General features: G+C 36.1%; 1 protein-coding gene across 4 annotated transcripts in view; it reads left to right on the top strand.

Moving 5' to 3' along the window:
- The window catches only part of LOC141584037 (centrosomal protein of 44 kDa-like), an 80,558-nt gene extending 59,036 nt beyond the window's left edge, over positions 1–21,522 (top strand). For all 4 annotated transcript variants that reach the window (XR_012516920.1, XR_012516923.1, XR_012516921.1 and 1 more), the window contains 4 exons: positions 4,850–4,971; positions 7,509–7,624; positions 9,606–9,710; positions 13,134–21,522. The gene's annotated coding sequence lies outside the window, so the exon portion shown is untranslated. The remainder of the gene's footprint in view (positions 1–4,849; positions 4,972–7,508; positions 7,625–9,605; positions 9,711–13,133) is intronic.
- Positions 21,523–25,741: the final 4,219 nt, after the last annotated feature.

A 25,741-nucleotide genomic window follows, 5' to 3' on the forward strand; every position in this document is an offset into this window, starting at 1 on the left:
GCCTCTGTTGTCTTCAGATTTTTTAATGTTCCCCATTCTAACTGGCGTGAGATGGTATCTCAGTGTCCTTTTGATTTGCACTTCTCTAATGGCTAGTGATGATGAGCATTTTTTCATATTTTTTTTGGCCACATAAATGTCTTCTTTTGGAAAGTGTCTGTTCATATCCTTTGCCCACTTTTTAATGGGTTTGTTTATTTTTTACCTGTAAATTTTGTTTTAGTTCTTTGTAGATTCTTGATATTAGCCCTTTGTCAGATTGGTAGCTTGAAAAAATGTTTTCCCATTCTGTTGGTTGCCAGTTCACTCCAATGATTGTTTCTTTTGCTGTGCAGAAGCTCTTAAGTTGAGTTAGATCCCATTGGTCTATTTTGGCTTCTGTTGCCAGTGCTTTTGGTGTTTTAGTCATGAAGTCCTTGCCTATGCCTATGTCCTGAATGATATTTCCTTTGTAACTGAGCACTGTGATAAATCCTCCTAATACTTTAGCTCACTTGTTCCTCATAACAATTCTATTTTACAGATGAGGAAATGGATTTAGACTAGGAAACTTGCCCAAGGCTTAGGATGAATATATTTCATCTTGAAAGATATGTGTGATTTGAGCTGTCACTGGCAATATCAGACTTTTTATGTCAGATTTGATTGATGATAGATGACATAAATTGGGTTCTTAATATGTCAAGCATTTTTCTAAGTGTTATTAACTTATCTTCACAGCAACATAAGAAGGGAGGTAGATTACTACTTGTATTTTGGAGATGAAAAGCACAGACATTGAGGGGTTTAGTAGTCAGGCCTCAGAGGTCCTGTAGCTAGCTGCTAAAAGACCTTGCCAAAATTTAAACCATCAAAGTGTCTTTAATGGTGTGACTCTCTGCTGATTTGTTATAGAGTGTTTTCTTTAAAATTAGGTTTGAACCTGGTATGTGATGTGAAGATTATTTAAGATTTCATTTCCCATTTTGAATAATTTTTTGTGTTTTCCTAGCCAAATATATTTAATGTTAGTTTTTATTTTGATAAAATTATCTCATCAATATTTTTACATTATGGTCATCAAAAGGCTGTTGTTGAGATTAATCATACAATGTGTTTAACTAAAAGATGAAATAAAAGTCACATGTACACACCAACACACTCAACTGATTTATAACAAAGGTATAGAAACAATTCCATGGAGGAAGGATCTTCTTTTCAACAAATGGTGCTGTAGCAATTGGACATTCGAAAAAATGCACCTTGACTAAAACCTCATACTTTAATGAAAAATTAACTCAAAATAGATCATAGGCTTAATGATTAAAAATATAAAACATTTGGAGAAAAATCAGAGACTATCTTCAGAGCTAGGCAAAAGTTCTTATTGATTACACCAAAAGCATGATATGCTAAAAAGGTGTTTTTTTTTTATAAAGTGGACCTTGAATTAGTCCATTTTTATGTTGCTAATAAAGGCATACCAGAAACTGGGCAATTTACAAAAGAAAGAGAGATTTAATGGACTTACAGTTTCATGTGGCTGGGGAGGCCTCACAATCCTGGTGAAAGGCAAGGAGGATCAAGTCACGTCTTACATGGATGTAAGCAGGCAAAGAAAAAGCTTGGGACAGGGTAACTCCCCCTCATTGAACCATCAGATCTTGTGAGAATTATTTACTATCATGAGAACAGCAAAGGAAAGACTCACCCTCATGATTCAATAACCTCCCACCAGGCTTCTCACACAACACATGGGAATTCAAGATGAGATTTGGATGAGGACACAGCTAAACCATGTCAGACCTCATCAAAATAACAAAGTGCTCTGTGAAAATCCCCATTAAGAGAATGAAAAGCCAGTGACACACTACAGTGAGACCACTGAAAACCTATCAGGATGGCTAAAACTAAAAGTAGTGGGTGGGGCATGGTGGCTCACACCTGTAATCCCAGCACTTTGGGAGTCTGAGGTGGGTGGCTCACCTGAGGTCAGGAGTTTCAGATCAGCCTGGCCAACATGGTGAAACGCCATCTCTACTAAAAATACAAAAACTAGCTGAGTGTGGTGGCGGGTGCCTGTAATCACAGCTACTTGGGAGTTTGAAGCAGGAGAATGGCTTGAACCTGGGAAGCGGAGGTTGCAGTAAGCACACATCATGCATTGCACTCCAGCTTTGGCAACAGAGAGAGACTTTGTCTAAAAAAAAAAAAAAAAAAAAAAAAAATAGTGATAACACTAAATGCTGATGATAATGCCAAGAAACTGAATCTCTTTAACTTTGTGGGAATCAAAAATGATAGAATCACCCAGGAAGTAGTTTGGCAGTTTCTTAATAGAAATATATGTACTATTTTTGTAACTTCTTAGGAATCTGTATTTCAGATAAAAAAGAAAGTACCTGTCAAACAAAGTAAGATAAGAATGGCTTGTTATATTTATCATTTTGTTGCATTGTTTAAAATAACATCATTGATAATGTACTTATAGTAGATGTGTGCAGTTATTTTTTAAAAAGTTTTTGTCTCCAGCTGCTTCATATTAAAATATCTGAAACATTCTAGCAATTCAAGAAAAAAACTTTTCTTTAAAAAGTTAGTCATGACCTGGCAAAATGGTTTGTTTTGAGAAAATTCTAAGAAACCACTGGGTGGCAGTAAAGGCTTAGGATTCTGTTAATTTGCCTGTTGTTTTGGAATGAGGAGAAAATAAGGAACTAATTTGGTTCTGCTCTTAGCAAATAAAAAAACCTGTAATGATAGATATTGGTGATTGGCGAGGTTTAAGTTGCAAATCCAACCATTAAGAAATAATACTGGTAAAGTTAAAGCAATAAATAACACACTCTTAGGGATCAGATGCAGAGTAAAACTTTGTGAAAATAAACCTTGGGCCAACAGTCCAGGAGACAGACAATTTTAGAGAAAAAAAGAGTTTGGCATTGAGTGTTGTAATGGCATGTGGGATTTTCTGGTTCAAATTTTTACTGACTTTCAGAAAGTCTAAGCAACTCCTTTACTTTTCGGCTTCCTCCTGTAACCAGGTTGCGTGATGCAGGGGCTCAGCTCCCTCCCGGATTTCATGTTCCCCAAGGTTCTTGGCCTCCTTTGCCCCAAGAATGGGGGAAGGGGCCCTGGAGGTGCAGTGAGCTTGCCATTCAAGTAAATACGGGACCCAAAGAGTTAGCAAAGAGTAATGTATTAGGCAGAAAGAGAGAGAGAAAGAGAGAGACCTCCCATGCTGCCATGGGAGGGGATATCCGCACAGGTAGAGAGGGAAAACCCGCTCCCACGTTGTTGTGAGAGCGGATCCCAGAGAGGGAAATCCTTATAAAGGGAGCAGGGGGATTTTAACCCTGGAGTTATTCCTTTCTCCTTCACGTTCTTGTCCAATGAGAGGCATTCTTTCAAACTTCCTCTGGAGTGATTGATCTTCAGCTCAGACCCCAGACTGGTAGCTTGGACCCACCACAGAGCCCCTCCTACCAGGGCTTCTGGGGGGCTTTCTGAAGAAAGAAGTTCACCTGGAATTTCTGCTTAGCCCATGTGTGAGAAAGTTAGACAAAGAACTTTACTTTTGAAACCCCTCTGGTCCCTGATGGGGCTGTAGATGGAGTTATGGCGCTGGGAAATTCTTGCCTTTGCAACACAGGCAATTTTCCTTAACACAGTCTCTTTCACTGGGTCTAACAATGAATTAGACAAAATCAAACTGCTCTTCATTTCTTATTTGGGAAATAGTCCTTCTCTTTTAAATTTATAGATTAAAGTAATCCAGAATATGAGGAAAATTATAGATTATCCTCTATAGGAGACGAAATATATCACATTTTAAAATATGGTATCATGTTTCAAAGTACTCAATGTCTTTTCATCTTGACAAAGCTGAGAGAAATTCTGTATACAACCTATTGCATTTTTCATAAAATTTACTTGCCAGGAGCAAATTAAGACACTGACTTTAAATAGCAAGTTTGAAGAGATCCTGTGCTTTTCTTCACAGCTTAACCTCATTAATACATCTCATTCTAAATATATATTGTCATCAAGTATGAGGCACTTATTTGCATATGTTACTGTTCTTTTGTGTCATCCTAATGTCAGGTAAAATAAAACAATGGATATTAGATCTGGCCCTACCCAGGTAACCACACATTCAAAATCTCTGCTGAATATTTGTAACAGTATTATCAAAACAGATTTCCATGTCAATCGGCATCAAAACAACTTAAAACCAAAAGGTCCAGTTTTTAGCCTGTCTTCTAAACCTTATGGCTGCAGGGCAATGATGATGGAGTAGAATGTGTGTAATGAGACAACTACAGTGAGGTTGGGATAATAATGCATTGTATCATTGTGTGATCTGAGTGTGAAGTGCCATGAGAAACCTTAGCACTGTTCCTATCTCAGCAAATGCCCAATCATTCCTCTCTGCAGTGAGTACATAGTTGAGGTTAGAAATTAATAATGCACACTAAACTCTTAGCACAGCAGACTTTTTAAAGATAAAGAGCTAATATTAATGCCTCAGTAGAGAGATAAATCTAATATTTCCTCATTTATTCTTATTTACTTTATCTACATCAGCAAATTTAAGAAATATGGTTTTCATAATGTAGTCGTACTTCTGTATATCCACTTTCTATGGAAAAAGCAAATTAAGCTTTCTGAGGACTGTGGATGTCCGTAAGGTCTGTTTTTTCACTAGAAGCATAAGATTGATTATTTTCTCTTTAGTTGTGTGAGTCAACCATAAAATAGTTAATTCACATAATATGACTAAGTCTACGCTAATTGTTTGGTAACAAGATAAAGCAATTAAAATGTCCTCACCGCTTCAATATTGATTAACTTTCTACTTTTTCCTTAGCTTTGATCACAACATTATCTTTGATTTCAAGACTAAAATGTTTCCTGAAGAAAATTCTCTGGAGACACCAAGGCCAATGAAGAGAGAGTGGCAATTAACAGTGATTCTTAAAAATCCATGGGGTATACACTTTTTTTCCCAAAATATGTTAAAGGATTTAAAAACCTTGCATAAAATGTATTTTTCATTTCTCTTCACTCTACTGACCTCTATCCTGACTTTTTCAACTCCTACATTTTTCTGTTTGTCCTTTGCTTGTGAATTTGTCACTTAACATTCTGTCATTGGTTCAGCTGAATCTTTTGGAGAGAACATGTAATACAGATAGCTACAAACAAGCATTTAGAGAATCTGGCCTTGGCACTCAAAGTATAGATGTTACTTTTATGAAGATTTCAGGGTTAAATATCATTATATTTAAATGAAGCTATGACCTTACCCAGATGATTAGAAGCTGCATTTCCTTGAAGTTGGTCTCAACAATCTCCTAGCAACAACATTTAAATGACTTTTTTTTAATACTTTTAGGAAAAGTGATGGAGGAGTAGATTAATATTTTACTGTGTGAGTTAATTTAAGTCCTATGTGTAGCATCTGTACCCTAAAGCATCACATTCCTGAGAAACTGCCTGAATCTTTGCATGAAAAGAAATTGTCCACTACATCATAAAGAGGCCCTTTGGAACTACACTTACAGCAAATTTCAATACTTTATGCCTTAAAATAGTACTGTGATAGATAAGTTAGAGCATCCCCCCAAAAAGCGTTTGACGGCAGTGACCTGATTACCAGGACTTGTAATTTAGATGGAACCTATCTCAGATTGTTTCTTAAACAGCATTGCATTTGTGAAAGGAAAAGAAAACTGGGGGTTACCAAAGTCACTAAGCTAAAGGGAGAAGTCAAGCAGGGACCTAATTAGGACAAACCTGCCTCCAGTTCTATTCAAAGTCATCTCTCTGCTTGCTGAGATAAATGCATATCTGATTGTCTCCTTTGAAAAGGCTAATCAAAAACTCAAAAGATGCCACCATTTTTCTCTCACCTACCTATGACCTGGAAGCTCCCTCCCTGCTTGAGTTGTCCGGCCTTTCCAGAGAGAACCAATGTACATCTTACCTATATCGATTAATATCTCATGTCTTTCTAAAATGTATAAAATCAAGCTGTGCCCTGACCACTGTGGGCACATGTCATCAGGACCTCCTGAGGCTGTGTTATGGGCAAGCCTCCTCAAGAGTATAATCAGCTATAAAATTCTGACAGGTGCTCTTGAATGCAGTTTTCTGATAACTTTGGAGACTATGACATCAGAATAAAGGAAAACCTCAGGACTCATGGAAAGCTGAAATGTTCATAAATATAAAGCAGAACAGGAATTAACTGCATGGACTGAACTAATAGATGACAGAAGTAATTGTTTTGACTTTTTGCTTAAACTGCTCCTAGTTCTTTGTTTTGTTTTTCAGAGTCAAGGAAATGTTTCTTTTGAGCTATTGACAGTTTTTAACAATTAAGTACATTCCTATGAACAAAATTTGGAGCGTATTTGTGTCTCTCTACCTGATTTCTCTAGGATTTGGAAACTATGAGTATTCTTAATTTATGGCAATATAGTTATTTGCATAAGTGCAAGAACAGTCTGTTTTCATTTGTAACAGGACACGATTAGAGAAACTGGTTATTTTACCAAGGCTTTGACTGGAATGGAGTGTTTTCCTTTAAGGAATCAAACTTGACTTATACAACCAATAAAAGCCTCTTGTGAAAACCGGCCACATACCTTGTCTACACAGTCCCTGTACAGAGTTCCTGACCTGTGATAAGTAAAGAACATCACTTTCTGACAGACCCAGGAACCCCAAATTATCTTGGGACCTCAAGAAGAGAAGAATTCACCCAACTCACACATATTTGATGGTACACACATGATGGCTGGGCTTGGCTTTAAATAAATCTTATCTGTGATTCCTTCTATGGAACAAACTTCCATCAAAGCCAGTTTGTATTTATTTATTATTTATTGTTATTATTGTTTTGATATGGAGTTTCACCCTTGTCACCCAGGCTGGAGTGCAATGGAGCAATCTTGGCTCACTGCAACCTTTGCCTCCTGAGTTCAAGTGATTCCCCTGCCTCAGCCTCCCAAGTAGCTGGGACTACAGGCACCCACCACCATACAAAGCTATTTTTGCATTTTTAGTAGAGACAGTGTTTTACCATGTTGGCCAGGCTGTTCTTGAACCCTTGATCTCAGGCGATCTGTTCACCTTGGCCTCCCAAAATGCTGGGATTATAGGCATGAGCCACTGTGCCGGGCCCATCAAAGCTAATTTAAAAAGCCTACATGAAAAATAATTATTCTTGTTGCACTTTATACAAATAATCTGGCCAGGTATAATAAAGCAAATGGGTTCTACCATGATTTGTCTTTAGTAAACATGGGAAACTGGAAAGAGAAAAATTATGTTTTAAAAACTATAGTACACCTGTTGTGGGATTCTAATCTTACTGAATGTTTTTCAGTTTTTATTATTTTCTACAGTTTTGACTGAATTCTAATTTTTTCTGACTATAAGTCTCCAAAATAGTGTTTTCAATTTTTCTTCTTCTTTCTTTTCCCTGTCCCCTGCATTTTTCCTATTTTGAAATCACCAAGAACATAGGTGTGCTTTCTTAAAGCCCCTCGATCTGAATCTGGACAACTTAAACTTTAGAAGAAAGTAGCTGCAACCTATCTACCTACATAAGCCACTTTTGTACCTGCCTACTGAGGTATGGAATTCTGAGGAATGTGGCCTCTATGGATTTTCCAGGATTGTTATTTTGTTTGTTGTTATTTTTCTCTCCTCCTCTCCCTAGTTTCTCTCCATATGACTTGTGACTTCTCAACCTTCTAAAAATGGGCTTTTCTAATAGCTTGGCGCTTACTAGGAATAAACCATTCTAGCCGTGAGACATCAGACAAAACCTGACACCAGAGACTCATTTTCTTCTAAAATTCTTTCACCAAAAGATTTTTTAAAAGAAAGGAGTTGAGGACAGAATGTCTGCTAGGTATAAGATGTAAAAGCCATATAGCTTCTTTATGTCTCAATTTCCTTGTTGCTACATTATTAAATTTGTACACTAATATTTAATAGGTTGCAGAAGGGATCAAATGGGAAAATTTGTCTAAGGTACTTAGCATAGTATGTGTCATGAAGTAGCTTATTGTCTTTTACATAGTGTATGTTTTTTGAGGCATTGGTTGCTAAATTAGTCATTTTGGGCCAGCACCTGGGTCCAGGTTATCTGAGGCCTTGCCATTCGAAGTGTGATCAGAGGAACAGCAGCACTGGCCTCATCTAGGAGCTGGTTAGACCTACAGAATCTCAATCACAGTTTCTGGCCTAGGCCTACTGAACAGAGACTTGCAAGGTAACAAGATTCTGCAATGATTTTTTTTTTTTATGCACATGAGATTTTGAGATGCACTTAAACATAAGGTATTTTCTCATTCTTATTGGCCTCTATAATAGGTAAGTCAGCTTACTTCCTCCCTTTCTAGCCATCGTACTATCCCTCTGTGTCTCAATAGACATACAGATACATATAGGCACATACGTACATCTATATATGTGTTTGTATGTGAATTTATATGTATATTCATTATATGTATGCTTTGTGCCAGGCAGTATGATAAAAACTCAGGTTTGTTAGTGAACAAGATTGTCTTTGCTCTCCTATAATTTGAAATCACTAGAGGACAAGCATCATAAAGAAAAGTGGAATCCCTCTGAGGACATAAAGTTGAACCAGGAATAGGTAGCAGGAGGATTCACAAGAAAAAAGGTAGACATCCCACCTGAAATTCATGAATTGGTCTTTCTACATAGGCAGTGGTAAGATCTGATGAGCAGTCTCAGCCTCATGACATTAAAAATGTATTTCCATGAGCTTGTGGAATCCTATGAATCCATGGGTTGTCATTTGAATCAGTTCATTCAATAATTCTTGAGGTATCTTGGTCTAGACTAAATTCACTTTGGTGTGAGCTCAAGGAAATCTCTAATTGTTCCATTAGAAGATTCAGTTTATAGCCTCTCCTCCTAAACTATACTAGGTGAATGAAATTAAGAACTATCAAAGGAAAGCTTGCTAATTAGAGCTTATTTAGTACCAAGCTTTGTAATAATACAGATGACTATTATCATTATATCATAGATTTCAAATATATGATAATATCAATAATTATTCATTTGATACTAGTAGATTATTATTCAACAGATAGCTATATCACATTATAAAAATATGTAATTACTGTAATTTATATTATTCATGAATCATAATCAGATTTGTGAATAGCTTTGATTTTCTATTCCAAGATATAAAGTATAAAGCTTGAGCTTTCCTCACAGATGTGATTCCTCAGTTGATTGCTCCTCTATTCTGTAGCCTGATCTCTGATCCCAGAAGTTACTTACCAAGAGGTCAGTACCTAGGTGAGTTTCATAAAGTTCTCCAAACTGAATAGGACTTTGTCTCATATTGCATTGTTACACAGAGATTTGACATTTTTAAAACCTCCGCTGTCAGAGAAATAAGGACACACATTTGCTAACCTAACTAAAGTAACCTTTTTTGGTGGTCTGAGTAAGTTAAGGAAACTGTCTTTGGCTCTCCATGGATGTATTGACTGATTTACATGCTTGCATTTACTTTTAAATTGTGTGCATATTGAAGTCTTCTCTCTCTTTATGGCTCTTATTCACAGCAAAGCATACAGACCATTTTGAGGGTTGTACTGATTGGTGGGCATTTGCCAGTATGCAAAAATCCTATCTGGACACCATACCACCATAGGAGAGAAGCTTATGAGGTAGGTACTGTCATTATTACTATTTTTTAAGAGAGAAAACTAAAGCTCAGTAGTGTTTATCACTTGAGCTTGTGATGAAATGTTTTACCCAGGAGAGGTTGCATAGTCTAAACACTTAAATATCTCCAATAAAGATTCACCTAGATTAATTACTCTTTACCCAGTCTGAAGGTGATGATAGGATAGTCCAGTTTTCTTTGAGAATATTTTATCTTACCACTTTTTTTTTCAGCTACACATAATCTTAGCTATCTTTTATCTGAATTAGTATGGAACTGAAATTTTGTTTTATTTTATAGCAGCTTTATTGTGGTATTACTTCCATACTACACAATTCACTCATTTAAAATATGAACTTCAAGATTTTTAAGTGTATCATTCCATTTATTTTATTTTATTAATTAATTTTTAAAATGTATAATTGACACATAATAATTGCATATATTCATGGGGTACAATGTGATATTTCAATATGTGTTATAATGACCAAATCAGGGTAATGACGATATCTATCACTTTAGACGTTGATTATTTCCTTGCGGTGATAATATTTAGAATCTTCCTTCTCTTCTAGCTGTCATCAAGTATATTCTATGTTGTTATTTGCTGTAATCACTCTATTGTGTAATAGGACACACTTATTCTTCTGGTCTCATTAAGTTGGTACTATCAATTTTTAAGGAATCCTATTCTAATTTAATTTAGTCCCTGGACAGGGAATATAATTTATTTTCATTTTTATTTCTATATAATTTATTTTGTCTTTTTATCACCTTACTAAAAGATTACCCACTTGCTAGCTATGTAAACCTGGGTAGGTTACTTACTAGCTCTGAATCTCAATTTCCCCTTTTATAAAATGGGGTACATAACAATAATACATACATCATAGTGTTGTTATACTAAATCATGAGTTAATTTTTAAAAAGTTACTATAACAGTGCTTGGCAAGTAATAAAGGCTATGTATTTTCCAGGAAAAAAATAAAGAGGGATAATATGTCCAGAAAATTAGCTTAATTTTTTTCTAGATAATTTCTAATTAACTTTCTTCAATTATGAGAAATTGAAATAGCTGGGTGCAGTGGCTCATGCCTGTAATCCCAGAACTCTGGGAGCTGAGGTGGGCAGATAGCTCTAGACCAGAAGTTTCAGACCAGCCTGAGCAACATGGTGAACCTCCCTGACACCACATATTTACCAAATAATACAAAAATTAGCCATGTGTGGTGATGCAAACCTGTAGTCCCAGCTGCTTGGGAAGCTAAAGTGAGAGGATTACTCAAGCCCCAGAGGTTGAGGCTTCAGTGAGCTGAGATTGTACCAGCATACTCCAGCCTGGGCAACACACAGAGAGAGAGAGAAAGATTTAAAAATCAAAATATAAAATCCTGGCCCCTTAGTAGAAAAATCAACTTTTTTAAAGAACGATTTTCAAGGGCTTATTAGAATGGTGCCCTAGGGCTCAAAACCCTTCCCTTCTAGGTCATAATTCTCCAACACGGGTGTCAGTTATTCAAGGGCTAGGCATAGCAGAAAGTCTTCCAGAAATTTGGTGACTGATAAATGTTGCCTGAATTAATGAATACTTCATTCATTCTTTCTCAGTAATTCTCCTGGAATTCTCTGCTTGGTCAAACACCCACTTTTCCAGATGTCCCTAGTTAGTCCAGATCCTTGTGACCACAGTTGTCAACCACAACATCACTGTGGTGAGAGAATTCTGACATAACTAGGAGTGCCTGGACGAGGCAGAGGTTGATAGACTGTAACTTCCAGAAACCGTACCACCAACTTCTGTGTCTTCCAGTTAAATAATTTGAAATAAATTTTTGACAATGAGATGATGCCTTCAGTATCCTGTTTGTATTATCATGAAGAAGCACACCAGAGTATCTCATGCAAAAATATAATAATAGGATAATCCTTGGAATTTTAAACCATTTTGTCCAATGAGTAGATTTTTTTAAAAAATATTTTTCTAGAGAAATTCAATATTTAAAAAACATTGTTCAGCACATGCTGATTGAACAAAAAAATAGTCTGTTGTTCACATAAGTTATAGGTAAGTATTTTAAAAATGTTGCCATTGTTTTAAAAGTATTTGTCAATGACCTGTGTTCTTAGGAAGATATGCACTTAGCATATGAGTGTTCACGAATTTTAGTATCATTATTATTATTACTATTATTACTGATATTCACATCTTTAATACCCTTCATTCCTCACCCTTCCACTTCTCACCATCATCCTTTTTGGTCTAATTGCAATCTTCCATGGCTTGCTCAAAGCCTGGCTTTTGGACTCATGCTGCTCCCTATTCCTCTAAGTCCAGCAAGCGTTTTCTATTGAAGTTTGCTGCCAGAAACCAAGCCTTAAATCTATGTCATCACTTCCTCTAACCAGTAGCTAAATGGAATCAGCAAAACTAAGCCAACAGCCACTCTGCACACACTTTAACTTCTACTGAAGTTATGGCAGCTGTGTCTCCAGCATTGTATCTAAGAGAGTCATGGGAGGAAGATGAAGAAAATGTGGGAAGAGTGAAGTAGGTAGAAAGTTGATACAGTTATGAATGAAAGCAGAGTAAAGGTGGGTGAATGAATAAGAGAAGGAAATCTATTCCCTACTGAGGCTAAGGTGGGTGGTGCAGAAACATATGTGGAAAGGTGTAAGGGCCTAATGAAGTAAACATGGGTACAATCTCTTTTCTCCTAAGACTCTTTCAGTTTTCCTTTAATTAAATGTTTTTCTTTTTGAAAATGACATCTCAGAAAATTGTCTTTTTCTTTCTTTCTTTTTTTTGTTTTCATGACATCCTTGTTAGGTCTCTAGGATATGATACTGATAGGAGAAAATCTATAGTAAGATGTATTATGAGACTAAGGAAACCCAGTGGGTTATGTATTTTCTTTTGACTATTAACTGTGGTGGCTGAACTCTGTGATGAAAATAGATAATATTGTGGATAACACAGGATAACGACAATATTTAAATTATTGCCTTTTTTTTTTTTTTTTTTTTTTTTTTTTTTTTTTTTTTCAGATGGAATCTCGCTCTTGTGACCCAGGCTGGAGTGCAGTGGCGCTATCTGGGCTCACTGCAACCTCCACCCCCCAGGTTCAAGCAGTTCTTCTGCCTCAGTCTCCTGAGTTGCTGGGATTACAGGCGCATAACACCATGCCTGGCTAATTTTTGTATTTTTAATAGAGACGAGGTTTCACCAACCATGTTGGCCATGCTGCTTCTGAACTCCTGACCTTCTGATCCACCCACCTCAGCTTTTCAAAGTGCTGGGATGGCAGAAGAGAGCCACTGCGCCCAGCCTGTTTTGAAAAATGTTGTTGATGTCCTGGGTTTCTATGGAGACATGAACTTAGTATATGAGTGTTGATGAGGTAAAGCATATTTGTTCTCTTTCCAGGGCTGCCTTAACAAACTGCTACAGACTGGATGGGTTAAACAATGGCAGTTTATTGTTTTGGAGGTCCAGATTCGGGATGTCTCAGACGAAGGTTTCGGCAAAGTTGGTTCCTTCTGAAAGTCACTGCGAGTCTTTCATTCCTCTGTCCTAGCTTCTGGTGGTTTGCCTGCAGTCTCTAGCTTATGGAAGCATTACCCATGTCTGCCTTCATCTTCATATGGCATTCTCCCTGCATGTATGTCTGTGTCCAAATTTCCACTTTTTGTAAGAACACTGGGCATACTGGATGAGAGGCCTACTCTCCTCCATTGTGATTTCATCTTTAGCAGTTATATCTGCAATCACACTATTTCCAAATATGGTCACATTGTGAGGTACTGGGAGTTAGGACTTCAACATTTAAATTTTAAGGGGACACCGATCCATCCATAACAGTGCCAGTTTGGGAAAATTTCATTTAATTTACTGTTTTTGGAAACCTGTCATTTAGGTTGTGTGTTCCTTCTTTAATAGGACTTCTTAATGAATGAAGCCCATTAACTTGAAAACTTTTAATTAACAAAGTACGACTTCTAAGCTACCTACATAGAAACTTTCACATGTATCTCATATGGAAAAACCTACCTATATGAAGTGGGAGAAGGTCATCCAAGTAATTTTGTAAGGAGGAGGGTATAGATGAGGAGGGTACAGATGAACACAGAAATCCAAGTTGTTCCTCCTATAGGTCAGTCCTAAAATTCAGAACTCATCTTTCAATGTCAATTCAGGTCCAAGTTGCCTAAAGGAATCCTAATGCTTTTTTGTTCTTGTTTTTCCAAGATAATTTGTATCTGGGCTAATGGTCTGTTTTTGATAGACTGTTTCTATCTTTACTGGATACATTCTTTCTAAGTCTGTCTTTACCCTCTTCTCCTATTTGTTAAAGGAAATCCTTTGTGAAGCTTGTCTCTAATCCCTAGATATGGAGTCTGGTAATAGGTAATCTACTCATTCTTTTCTGTACACTTCATCTTTAAAGAGCAGGTGCTCCTCTGGGGAGAGGTAATTTCATTTCTCTTTTATCTCTAGAATGCATTCACCCACCCTATGAAAACATTTAGTCCTAACCAAATGTACTGCACACCTATCACACTCTCCTTACCGCCAACATATGTATACACACACATGTGCAAATACATAGCTCTCTCGTCCTGTGTTATGGGAAACTTTTAGGGGCAGTTACACATGGAATCTTCATTAAAACACCCTGAGGAGTGTGAGGCTATTGTATTATACTTGAAAATGAAGAGTATCTTATTTTTAACATTGAACTGTTAAGGCATGCAGGGAATTGGGAAGAAATGTGAGTCTGACTAAAAGATGATTAGAGAAAAAGCCATAGGATTAACTAGACTGAAAACAGCAAGAGAATCATGAGAGTAATTTTATTTGGAGTTTTTGAATAGCTAAACTTTCCAATTTGTGTTTTAGATTCTGGTAGGAAAATATACAAGCTGTTTCTCCTCCCTGAGAAAAAGCTGATATCAGAAATAAGTAAAAATTGTGATATATCTTTTTCCATTTACTAAAATTCTTATGGAAAAAGGGCTTCCAATTATCCAAGGAAGGATTTTGAATAATATGCATGTGTGCTTGCATGACTGACAGAGAATTTTTGAGTCTGTTTTCTGTAAAAACATGTATTTATAGAAGGGAAGGTTTAAAAAATAAGGTAAAGTGTGATTATTTATTTTGAGCTTAATTTTTTTCTTTCAAAATTATGAATTTAAAAGAAAATAGTATTCATCCAAATATTTCAAGATTCCTTTCAATAAATACGATCCAGGCACTATTCCTTTCTTATGAGACCTCACCCCTGGTTTCTGTGACATCATAAGAGAGTGATTCAAGGGGAGCAAATGAGCAGTGACACACACACACACACACACACACACACACACACACACACACACAGAGGCACACTTAAATGCTGGCATTCCTCTTTCCAAGTCTCATGTTCTTAAAGACAGAGTTAATGTTTGTGCTAAAGATAGTGGTGTTAGGCCGCATGGTGGCTGATTCCTGTAATTTCAGCACTTTGGAAGGCTGAGGCGGATGGATCACAAGGTCAAGAGATAGAGACCATCCTGGTCAACATGGTGAAACCCCATCTCTACTAAAAATACAAATATTAGCTGGAGGTGGTGGTGCACACCTGTAGTCTCAACTACTCAGGAGGCTGAGGCAGGAGAATCACTTGAAACCGAGAGGCAGAGGTTGCAGTAAGCTAAGATTGCATCACCGCATTCCAGCCTGGGTGACAGAGTAGTGAGACTCCGTCTCAAGAGAAAAAAAGGATAGTGGTGTTCACAGAACATTACATTGCTGTCCATATTTCTCAATTTCCTTGCAGTTATGGGTGGAAATGATGTGTGATGTTTGCTATTTTAATATAACAGCCTACCCAGCTAATACAAAGGTTTTACACAGCATATACTACACTACACTTTAATTGTTAATATATCCACAATTTTATCTTCCACATGTGAAAACTATCTAAAAGGTGTATTCTGACAGTCATAGACTCTCTCAGTCTTGGGTCATCTTTGTAGCTAGGGAAGAGGAGGAGGCTGGCACATCTTTCTAGCTTGGAGGTCTATAATTTTTCAAAAGAAACAAATTAGAGCAACTGGCCGATTGCAAGAGGACAAGGTGGCCACTTGAATAGAATTTTACTGTGCTAACCGATGCCTTTTTCACTTAGGTCATACCTAGGACTACATAGAACAGTATCTTAGCCCAATTTAAACATATTTTTAGACTTCCAATTCATGTGTTTAACTTTTAAATATTTAAGCATTTGAATATTTCTGCTACATTTTAAAGATCAACATTGACGGCGATTGCATTATCTCAAAAGAAAATCCACCTTAAAATCAATTAGGCTTGTTCCATTTGAATATGCAACACGTGATAATAAAACATTTGAATATTCCCTTCAAAAATTAGTGTTTGACAGTAATCTGGCCTACTAAAATTATCTTCCAAGAAAGCAATGACTCAATGATGCAGTATAAGAGCAAGAAACTGGCCCTACTTCCTATATCACCTTCCTCTCTGTGCAGTGATGTTTCCAAGATTGCAGCTTCTATGACACTCAGTCATTGGGAATATAATCAGTCATTTTCATTGCTGTAAACAGTGCATTGTGCAGTCCTCACCAGCGTTCTGCTCCACGATCTGAGGTCCCAGTTGGAATCAAAGAAGGAAAAGAGATCTGCTACTTGAAAGTATCCATTGATATATTGTTAAAAGTTTTTTGTTTCAATAGTTTTGTTCAAGACAAACCAACTAGAAGTAATTTCTTTTTAACTATTAAACAGAACTTTCTCTTTTGGCATTCTGTAACACTTGCGTTTATCTCCAGCTTAGTTAATTGCAGCAAGTGTTTCTAATATTTCAGAAAACTCCAAGTGCAAATCAGTAATATAGGAACATAGAAGGCATTTAATAACATTAATCCTTCCCCAGAATTTAAAAGATTAAATTAAAATTAAAATTAAAATATAGGATTAAATAGGATTAAAGACCAGGACTGTCTGCTTCAGAACCAAAGGTATAATTTTGTGTATCCCTTGGGTACTGCAGCCGAAGAAATGCAGAAACACTGTCTTTTCTTAACAAAAAGAGCTATTGAGAGGGGAAACCTGTTGGTTCCCTGCATCCTAAAGGCTGACTGTGTTTATTTCTTTTTACATACAGATGGTCCTAATTTGAAATATCAAGACTCATAGAGTTAAGCTGGCAAATTTAAAACTGTCTGCAATTTTGGATTTACAAGCACTGTGCTAGGCACTAGATGGTAGTGAAGAAAACCAAGCATGAGTTGTGTCACCATGGTGCTAGGAATACTGATGAAGACACAGATTATACAAATAATGCAAAATTATATTTGTTATAATGACAGTAAATGAATGGTATTTGCAACTATAACATCATTTAGTCAGGGATGTGATATAACTTGCAGACCAGGCAAATTTTCCTTGTGAGAATGATGATAGAGATGAAATCCGAAGGTTTACTTTTAGTAAATGAAGTGGGAGAGGAAGAGTGTCCCAGGCAGAGACAACAGTATGTGTTAAGGACTTTTGTTCAGATGATACTCAGACATTGTATTTTTAAGCTCTTCAAGTTTGATTTGAGTACTTTTCTGTTATCTCCCATGTCTTTGCATGCTCAAAGCTTCTTGAATATATGACATATAGTTATACTAACTGATTTGATGTTCTTAGTCTACTAAATCTGTATTATTGCCAGGTCTGTTTCTGTTGATTGATTTTTCTCTTCATTATGGGCTCTATATTTCTGCTTCTTTACAACTATGGTAAATTTTAATTTTATGCTAGAAAATGTGAATTTTACCTTTTTGGGAGTTGGATTTTTTAAATTTGTATACATATTCTTGAATTTTGTCCAAGGATGCTGTTAAATTACTTAGAAACAGTTTGCTTCTTTTTGTTGTTGCTATTCTTAAGACTTGTTAAGTGGGACCAGAGCAGCCTTTAGTAGCCAATTTTGCCCATTTAGTAAGGTAGTAATGTTTTTAGTATTCTATCCAATGCTCCTTGAATTAAGAGGCCTTCCATTCTCACTGGTGGGCACACAAACTATTCCCAGCTCTGGGTGAGCCCTAGGGATTGTCTTCTCTGCTCCTTGGGTGTTTCTTTTTCCAGCCTTGGATAATTTGCTCACATGCATATCCTTATTGATATTTGGCTTAATACTCAAAGGGAACCCTCTGCAGATCTCTGGGCTTTCTTTCTCTGTAATTTTCTCCTCTGCAGTACTCTGCCCACTCCAACTATAAATAACAAACAGCCAAGGAGACTATAAAAGAAAATAGTATTTATTCAGGAGTAGCATGGCAATGGGAATACGCATACCATGTAAATTATGTGTATATTCAAAGTGGTTGAGGCAATGAGAAGTTTTTAAAGGCAAATGAGGAAGATTACCTAGGTTTTTTTTTTTTTTTTTTTTTTTTTAAATGAATCATCCTTGGCTACCAAGATCAATAATAAGGGAACATCAGTCCAAGGTTAAACAGGAAGTTGCTAGGCAGACATCCTTGCAGAAGCATTTACTGGACAAGGTTGTGGTGACCTTTGTGCAAGGTTGTGGTTTTTGCAATCTGTTTTGATATTTTTGTTATCAAGCAAACATGCTTGAGAACCCTCCCTTCATGGCCCTCCCCAGCTCCATTTTGTCATGGCATGATACAAACAACTCCATTTTGATTCTGACAACTTTGACAGCCCTGTGAACTCTTGTTTCCTTGGCCTCCTTGAACTCTTAGCTCCAACTTCTCAACTCAGGGAAGTCAATGGACTTCTCCTGGGCTCTTCATCTTTTTCTATTTTGACTTACCAGATTCTTTTGCTTCTGATACCTCTCAGGATGAGGTATTTTAGTAAGACCAGATCAGTTAATAGAAAATAAAAGAGTTTTGTTTTTGTTTTTGTTTTTTTTTACACATCTAAATGTTGTGTGAGTAAATCTGTAGTCTCACCATGAAGCTAAGAATTTCTATTATAATAATGGAGTATCAGTTATGTTTTTTAAGTATAGGTAGTTTGGTGTGAGAGACAGGGTCATATTGATGTTTTCAAAAGCACAAAGTGAATTTCAAAATTTCACTCAGCCAAAGTAAGTGAACAATTAAAGCTTAGAGATCTTTCAGAGACTGCTATAGTACCAAATGCAAAAATGATTGAAAGTCAAATTTTAAGAAAATATTTTATCATAATCCTTTGTGTATTTATATCTGTAGAGTTTACCACTATGCCAAGGCACCTAGATGACATGCTACTAATATAATAAAGTTAGAAGAAAGACAAATCTCATTTTTATAAATGTGAACCCATTTTGAATTCAAACCACTATTTTTTTTTAATTCCTCATCCCTTTTCAGTGCGAGAACCACCTAGTCTAAGAAAAAAAAAATTACAATGGTTATTTTTACCACATGTATCAAAGTGCATTGCCTAAAGCCATGTATTCTTTAAGGAAGTGAAAATCCATAAAAAAATTCTATATTAAGATATATATAAAAATAATTCTATATTCTATATAATTCTATTTTTTCTTAGGCTGGAGGCTCCATCTTTACCTTGGGCATTCCCAAGTGTCCAACCCTATTGCTAACAACTGTCACAATTTATGAAGTTCTTTGAGTGTACCTTATCTGGATGGCTGGTAAATCAGAATAATAAGGAAATTTGGCCCTTGAATTAATTAGTAGCTGCTTGATTTGACTAATCTCTTCTAGTCCTGACTTTAGCTGGTACTATCTTGTAAATCTTACTTTTGGAAATGGCTGACACAAAATTTTCTAGTAATTTTGCTTCTTGTTACCAGTTGTATTAGTCTTTTCTCATGCTGCTAGTAGAGACATACCTGAGAGTGGATAATTTATAGAGGAAAGAGGCTTAATTGACTCATAGTTCAGCGTGGCCTGGCAGGCCTCAGGAAACTGACAGTCATGGTGGGAGGGAAAGCAGGCTCATCCTTCTTCACATGGCAGCAAGGAGACCTGCCAAGGAAAGTGGGAAAGCCCCTTTTAAAACAACCAGAACTCATGAGAACTCACTCACTATCATGAGAACAGCATGAGGGTAACTGCCCCCATGATTCAATTACCTCTCACTAGGACCCTCCAATGACACGTGGGGATTATGGGAACTATAATTCAAGATGAAATTTGAGGGAGGACACAGCCAAATCATATCACCAGCAATCCCTTTTGTCATGTACCTAATGCAGGAAGAAAATTGAGGTTTTACATTCTGAAGTGCTATCCCATCTTTAAAAATCAAAACTTCATTTCTGCTTGACTATCCCCTTCCATATTTTAAGTGGATTTATATCTAGTAGATTTCTTTGTTTTATTTTTATTACACAGGTAATATATGAATATATGATTGCTAGGAAATAATTGAAAGATATAGATAAGTAAAATAGAATTTCAAAGTCACTTATGCGAACAACAGCCTGGAGGTAATCACTGTTATCTTCATCTTATTGTATAGTCTTCAGATTTCATATTATTGTCATTCATAAATGTAAAAGACATCATGCTTCTTTTATTTATCAATATATTATAAACCTATTTCTTTGCCAGTAAATATTATTTTAAAACATTATTTTTAAAGGATGTTCCATTACATGAATATGTCATACTTTACTTAATAAATCCCTCATTTTTGGATATTCAAGTTCTTTCAATTTTTAAAAAATATTCCAAACATAGCTACCCAATTTTACAAACACAGTTGCAAAAACAGGTAAATGTTTGCATATATCGTGTACTGCTTCCTTCACATTAATTGGGAAACGTGTAATGAATTCAGATGTCTTAAAATTGACCCCTGCTGCCATTTTCCTAATTATGCAAAAGGGTAAAATATATAAGTTACTTTTCCATCCTCATCATAGAAAAATGCCACACAACAGTGCTACAGTGAGGCATCTAGGGAGTCAATTATGCATCCTCAAACTCCCAGTAGTGCTAATTAGGTTTGCATAACCTGTTTCACCATGTGGCTTGGTTCACAAGGTATGGACTGCTAATGACCAAATGACTTATTAAAACATAATGTACTCAAACCAGTTAAAAACAATAATAATAAAGCTCAACTTGTATAATTCTACTGGGAAAATAAACCACAATTTTATAGGACATCTGATAGGAAAAATTAACAGCTTTTATTCCTGTAGATTAGCTGTGAATTATGATTCCATTTTTGGCTAGATCCTGACTCGAGCACACAGGAAGCATCCAGTAATCAGTTTGCTCCTAGAGTCCTAATGGTAAAATACAAGGCAGATGAGCTAATGACTGAATTGTGGAAAGGATCCCAGGGAGACCAGGGCTGCACAGTTTCTGTTTCTTCATTCCCTTTCTATGTTAAGAAAAGGAGAGACAGAGAGAAAATGAAGGAGAAAAGCCAGAGACAGAAAGAGAGAGAGAGGCACTGATTGGCTTGGCCCGGGAAGTACTCAAGCAGGTAATTTTTGGTTATTTAATCTTTTAGATCCCTGAGTCTCTGACTCTTGGAGCATCAGTTGAAGCAAACAATTTAGAAAGTAAACCCACTAAGCAATAAGCTTTAGGCAATGCATTTGGAGCCCATCAGAGAGTATAACTATTTTGGTGGTAATTATAAGTGCACAGTGGAAAACTAAAACTCACATGTCCAGATCTGTCTCTGATTACAAGTCTGAAAGATAGAGAAAATGAGCAGTATAATTTAAAGGCAGCTGGCAAGTGCAGTTTTATCTCCAGATTACGTTGCCAGAAAGCTTCTCTGGTTTAAAAACAGTCATAATTTTCAAAACAAATCAAAATATTAACACTTTTAACTTCCATTTATTTATTTAAAAGATATATTATTATATATATATATATATATATATATATATATATATATATATATTTCAGGTCAACCAATGTGCAATATGGAGGCAATTAATAATATAAAATGAACTAAAGGGTATAGAAAATAATAAAGTGACTGCTCATGGTTAGACAAATACTGCCAAGGCTGTTTGCGTTTCCTCACCAATTGATTGTGACATATGTAAACATTGCTAAATATTATGTAACAATTTTGTATATTCTTTAACTTTACCTAAATACAGTTTTTTTTCTGTATGTGTTTTTCTGTTACTTGATATTATATTTGTAAGAATCAACCATATTAATACCTGTAGCACTAGGTCATTTGTTATAATGTCTATTTTGCTTGACATTAATATAACTATACATCGCTATTTTGGCTTTTTAAAGTTAGTATATGTTTTTCTATGTATATAGTCACAAATTGGTATATGCTTTTGCTTTTATGCATGCCTCTTGTTATGGTCTGAATGTTTGTCTCCCACCAAAATTCAATGTTGAAACCTAATCTCCAGTGCAATAGTAAGACAAGGTAGAGACTTTGGGAGGTGATTAGGTCATGAGGGCTCTACCCTCATGAATGAGATAAAAGAGGCTTGAGAAAGTCTGCCCCATTTCCATGTGAGGACATATAGAAAGCACCACCCATGAAAAATGAGTGCTAATCAGACACCAAATCTGCTGGGAGCTTGACCTTGGACTTCCCAGCCTCCACAATAGTGAGCAACAAATTACTATTATTTTTTTTTCTCTACAGAATAAACTAATTATGATATTACCAGAGACAAAGTGAATTCGACTTTCAGTTTTATAGAATCTACCAATGTCTCTTCTCTTTTTAAAGGCCTGGCAGCTCTTTGGGGGCTGGAAGAAGACCATGAAGCTCTAAGTGCTTTGGAGGAATGGGTTTACTAAAATAGATGTGAGAGGCCCAGGGAGGAGGCTGGGCCAATGCTGAAGGTAAAGATCCAACTCACAGTTCCAGCTAAACTTGACCTTACCCATAGTTTTAATAAAATAAAGTAGCAAGTATTTCTCCTAAGTAAGAAGCAAATATACTGTTGGCTTAGACAGAATGGTGGGATATTTTTCTTTTTGAATTCATGTTTCTTTTTCTTTTTTTGCTTTATCTTTCTTACCTCTAAGTGCACCAGAACAGATGCTTCCAGTTTTCTGTTTGTGCATTCTTCAGGGAGAGTCAGGGGGAAATTTTTTACTTTTGTAGTGGCTAGAAAGTATATATATATATATATATATATATATATATATATATATATATATATTTAATAACAAGGAAAAGTTGTCTATGACACTTCAAAAGTAGACTCCTTGGTTTCCTGCTGGGGACCAGCACAGCAGCTGCTATGAGATCAAAGCTTCAATAGATCTCTTGCTCAGAAAAAATTAGAAAATGAAATCCCCTGGAAATAGATCTTTATTCCTTTATTTAGTTTAGTTTAGGTTATGATTTCAATGGAGTCTTCAATCAAAACTGTAACGAAGTTTTATCTTCCTCAAAATGAGATAAACTGGCCAAAATCATCCCCTACTTGCATAAACATACAATTTCCAGTAACAGTCCCTGGTTGGTAATTCTCCTTTATTTTGTATCTAACACCTGCTCTATGTGTTCCCTCTTCCTAGGGTGTTATTTTGGGACTGAGTGCAGATATGAGAGATGTGTGCTAAAAGGTCATCAGTTTAGAAACAGCCCTAGATCCCCTGGGATCCTGCCCAGCTGAATCTTCCTCCTTGTAGCATAGGCTTTGGGAATTCATGAGAGATTTAAAGAAAGGAAGAGATGCTTAGGAAAAGAATTCAAAGGGCACTGGGAAAATGCTGAGGATATAGGGGTAGGGACTGTGGTTGGAGCAGAGAGGAACAGGAGATATGGAGATATTTATAGCAATGAGTTACCACTCAAGTCATATTGGATGACTAAAATGAGGTATGTCTTCCCTCTGAGCAACCTAAACGGAAGCCTTCTTCACCTTTTATCTGCAGTGAGTAGGTACTCCACAGAACAGATGTTCAGTCAAATCTGAACTGAAAGAAACATTTTAAACTCACATGTCAGAAGATCACAGAATAAACAGAAATTAGCAAGAGATTTTAATTTCGATTTTCTGTTTGTGATAGTCACTGGTAAGAAAAAACTGTAACATAAAATAGCAATGTATATTCTAGTTAGTCTCAAGCAGAATTTTGGGGGATTGCTATGGAAAGTTCTATGTAATCATTCTTTATATCAAAAGCATATTTGCCTAGGCTTGGTGGCTCATGACTCTAATCCCAGCACTTTGAGAGGCCAAGGCAAGGGAATTGCTTGAGCCCAGGAGTGGGAAACCAACCTGGACAACATGGCAAAACTCCATCTCTACTCAAAATACAAAAAATAGCTATGCATGGTTGCACATACCTGTAGTCCCAAGCTACCTGGGAGCCTGAAGTGGGAGGATTGTCTGAGCCCAGGAGGTCCAGGCTGCAATGAGCAGTGATCATGCCACTGCACTCCAGTCTGGGTGACAGAGTAAGACCCTGCCTCTAAATAAATAAATAAATAAGCATATGTATATTATTTATAAATAAATATATACATATACATTTACAATCAAAGATTTTTTTTTTACAAATATTTACAAATAATTAACCCATGGTCTGATGACGTATGCAGAAACTTGTAGGTGATTTGTTACCTCTAGCATTGCCATATCCCTGTTTATTTTCTTCTCTTACCTTCCACACATTACTAAAGCAATGTCTGCAAAGGGATGTTTAAGAAGGAAAGATCAGTCAGAATTAGAAAATGCATTCCTGGGATGATTTTTGGGATACACCCAACTGACCCTCCAAAAAGGTCAGCTGCATGTGTTTAATTATTGCACCCCATCTCCGGACTCCAAAGTCAGGGTGGAACTTATCTACTAAATCTCAGCCTTGCAAGCCAACAGAGTTACTTTCTGATCTCTACTATGTATCACACTAGAAAATAAGTATGTAGACCTTATTGTCAAAGGGGCTATGCACTCTCAAAACACAAACGAGTTCAAAATAATTTGTAATTGTTGAAGCATAAATCTGAGATAATGCTATCTGTTTTTGAAAGGCCTATGAACTAAGAATTGTTTTTATATTTTCAATGGTTAAGAGGAAATTAAAAGAATAATATTTCATAATTCATGAAAATTGTTTGAAATTCAAGCTTCAGTGTTCATAAAGTTTTACTGATCACAGCCATACTCATTGATTTATGAATTGTCTATGGCTGCTTTGTAATGGCAGGATTAATTTTGTGTTCTGCAATTTGCTGAATTAGTTCATTAGTTCTAACAGTTTTTTGGTGATGTCTTCTGAATTTTCTATGTAAAATATCATGTTGTCAGCAAAAGAGATAATTTCACTTCTTCCTTTCCTATGCTGATGCCTTTTTTTTTCATGCCTAATTCTTCTAGCTCAGATTTCCAGTACTAGGTTGAACAGAGATGATGAGAGTGGTATCCTTGTCTTGTTCCTGATCTTAGAGGAAAAGCTTTCAATTTTTCACTGTTAAGTACAATATTAGCTGTAGGCTTTTTATATCCAACCTTAATTGTTTGGAGGAGCATTCCTTCTATATCAATTTTATCATAAAAGGAAGCTGAATTTTGTCAAGTGCTTTCTCTGCATCAATTGAGAGATCATATACTTTTTGTCCTTCATTCTGTTAGTGTGGTGAATCACATTTATTGATTTGTGTTTGTTGAACCAAACTGGCATCCCAGAGACAAATTCCACTTAATCATGGTGAATGATCCTTTTAAAATACTGTTAAATATGGTCTGCCAGTAATTTGTTGAGAAATTTCACATCTGTTTGTCAGTGATATTGGCCTGTAGTTTTCTTTTCTTCATAGTGTCTTTGTCCAAGTTTCATGCCAGAGTAATGCAGCCTCAAAAATGAGTTTGGAAAGTATTCCTTCTTCTTCAATTCTCTGGAAGAGTTTGAGTAGAATTAGTATTAGTTTTTAAAAACTATTTCACAGAATTCAGTTATGAAGCCATCTGGTTCTGGGTGTTTCTTTGATGGGTGACTTTTAAAGCCTGATTTCATACTGTGACTCATTATTGATCTGTTTAGATTTCCAGTTTCTTCATGATTCAGTTTGGTAGGTTATATGTTTCTAGGAATT

This window comes from Saimiri boliviensis, chromosome 3 (assembly GCF_048565385.1).
Source record: "Saimiri boliviensis isolate mSaiBol1 chromosome 3, mSaiBol1.pri, whole genome shotgun sequence".
Lineage (NCBI taxonomy): Eukaryota > Metazoa > Chordata > Mammalia > Primates > Cebidae > Saimiri > Saimiri boliviensis.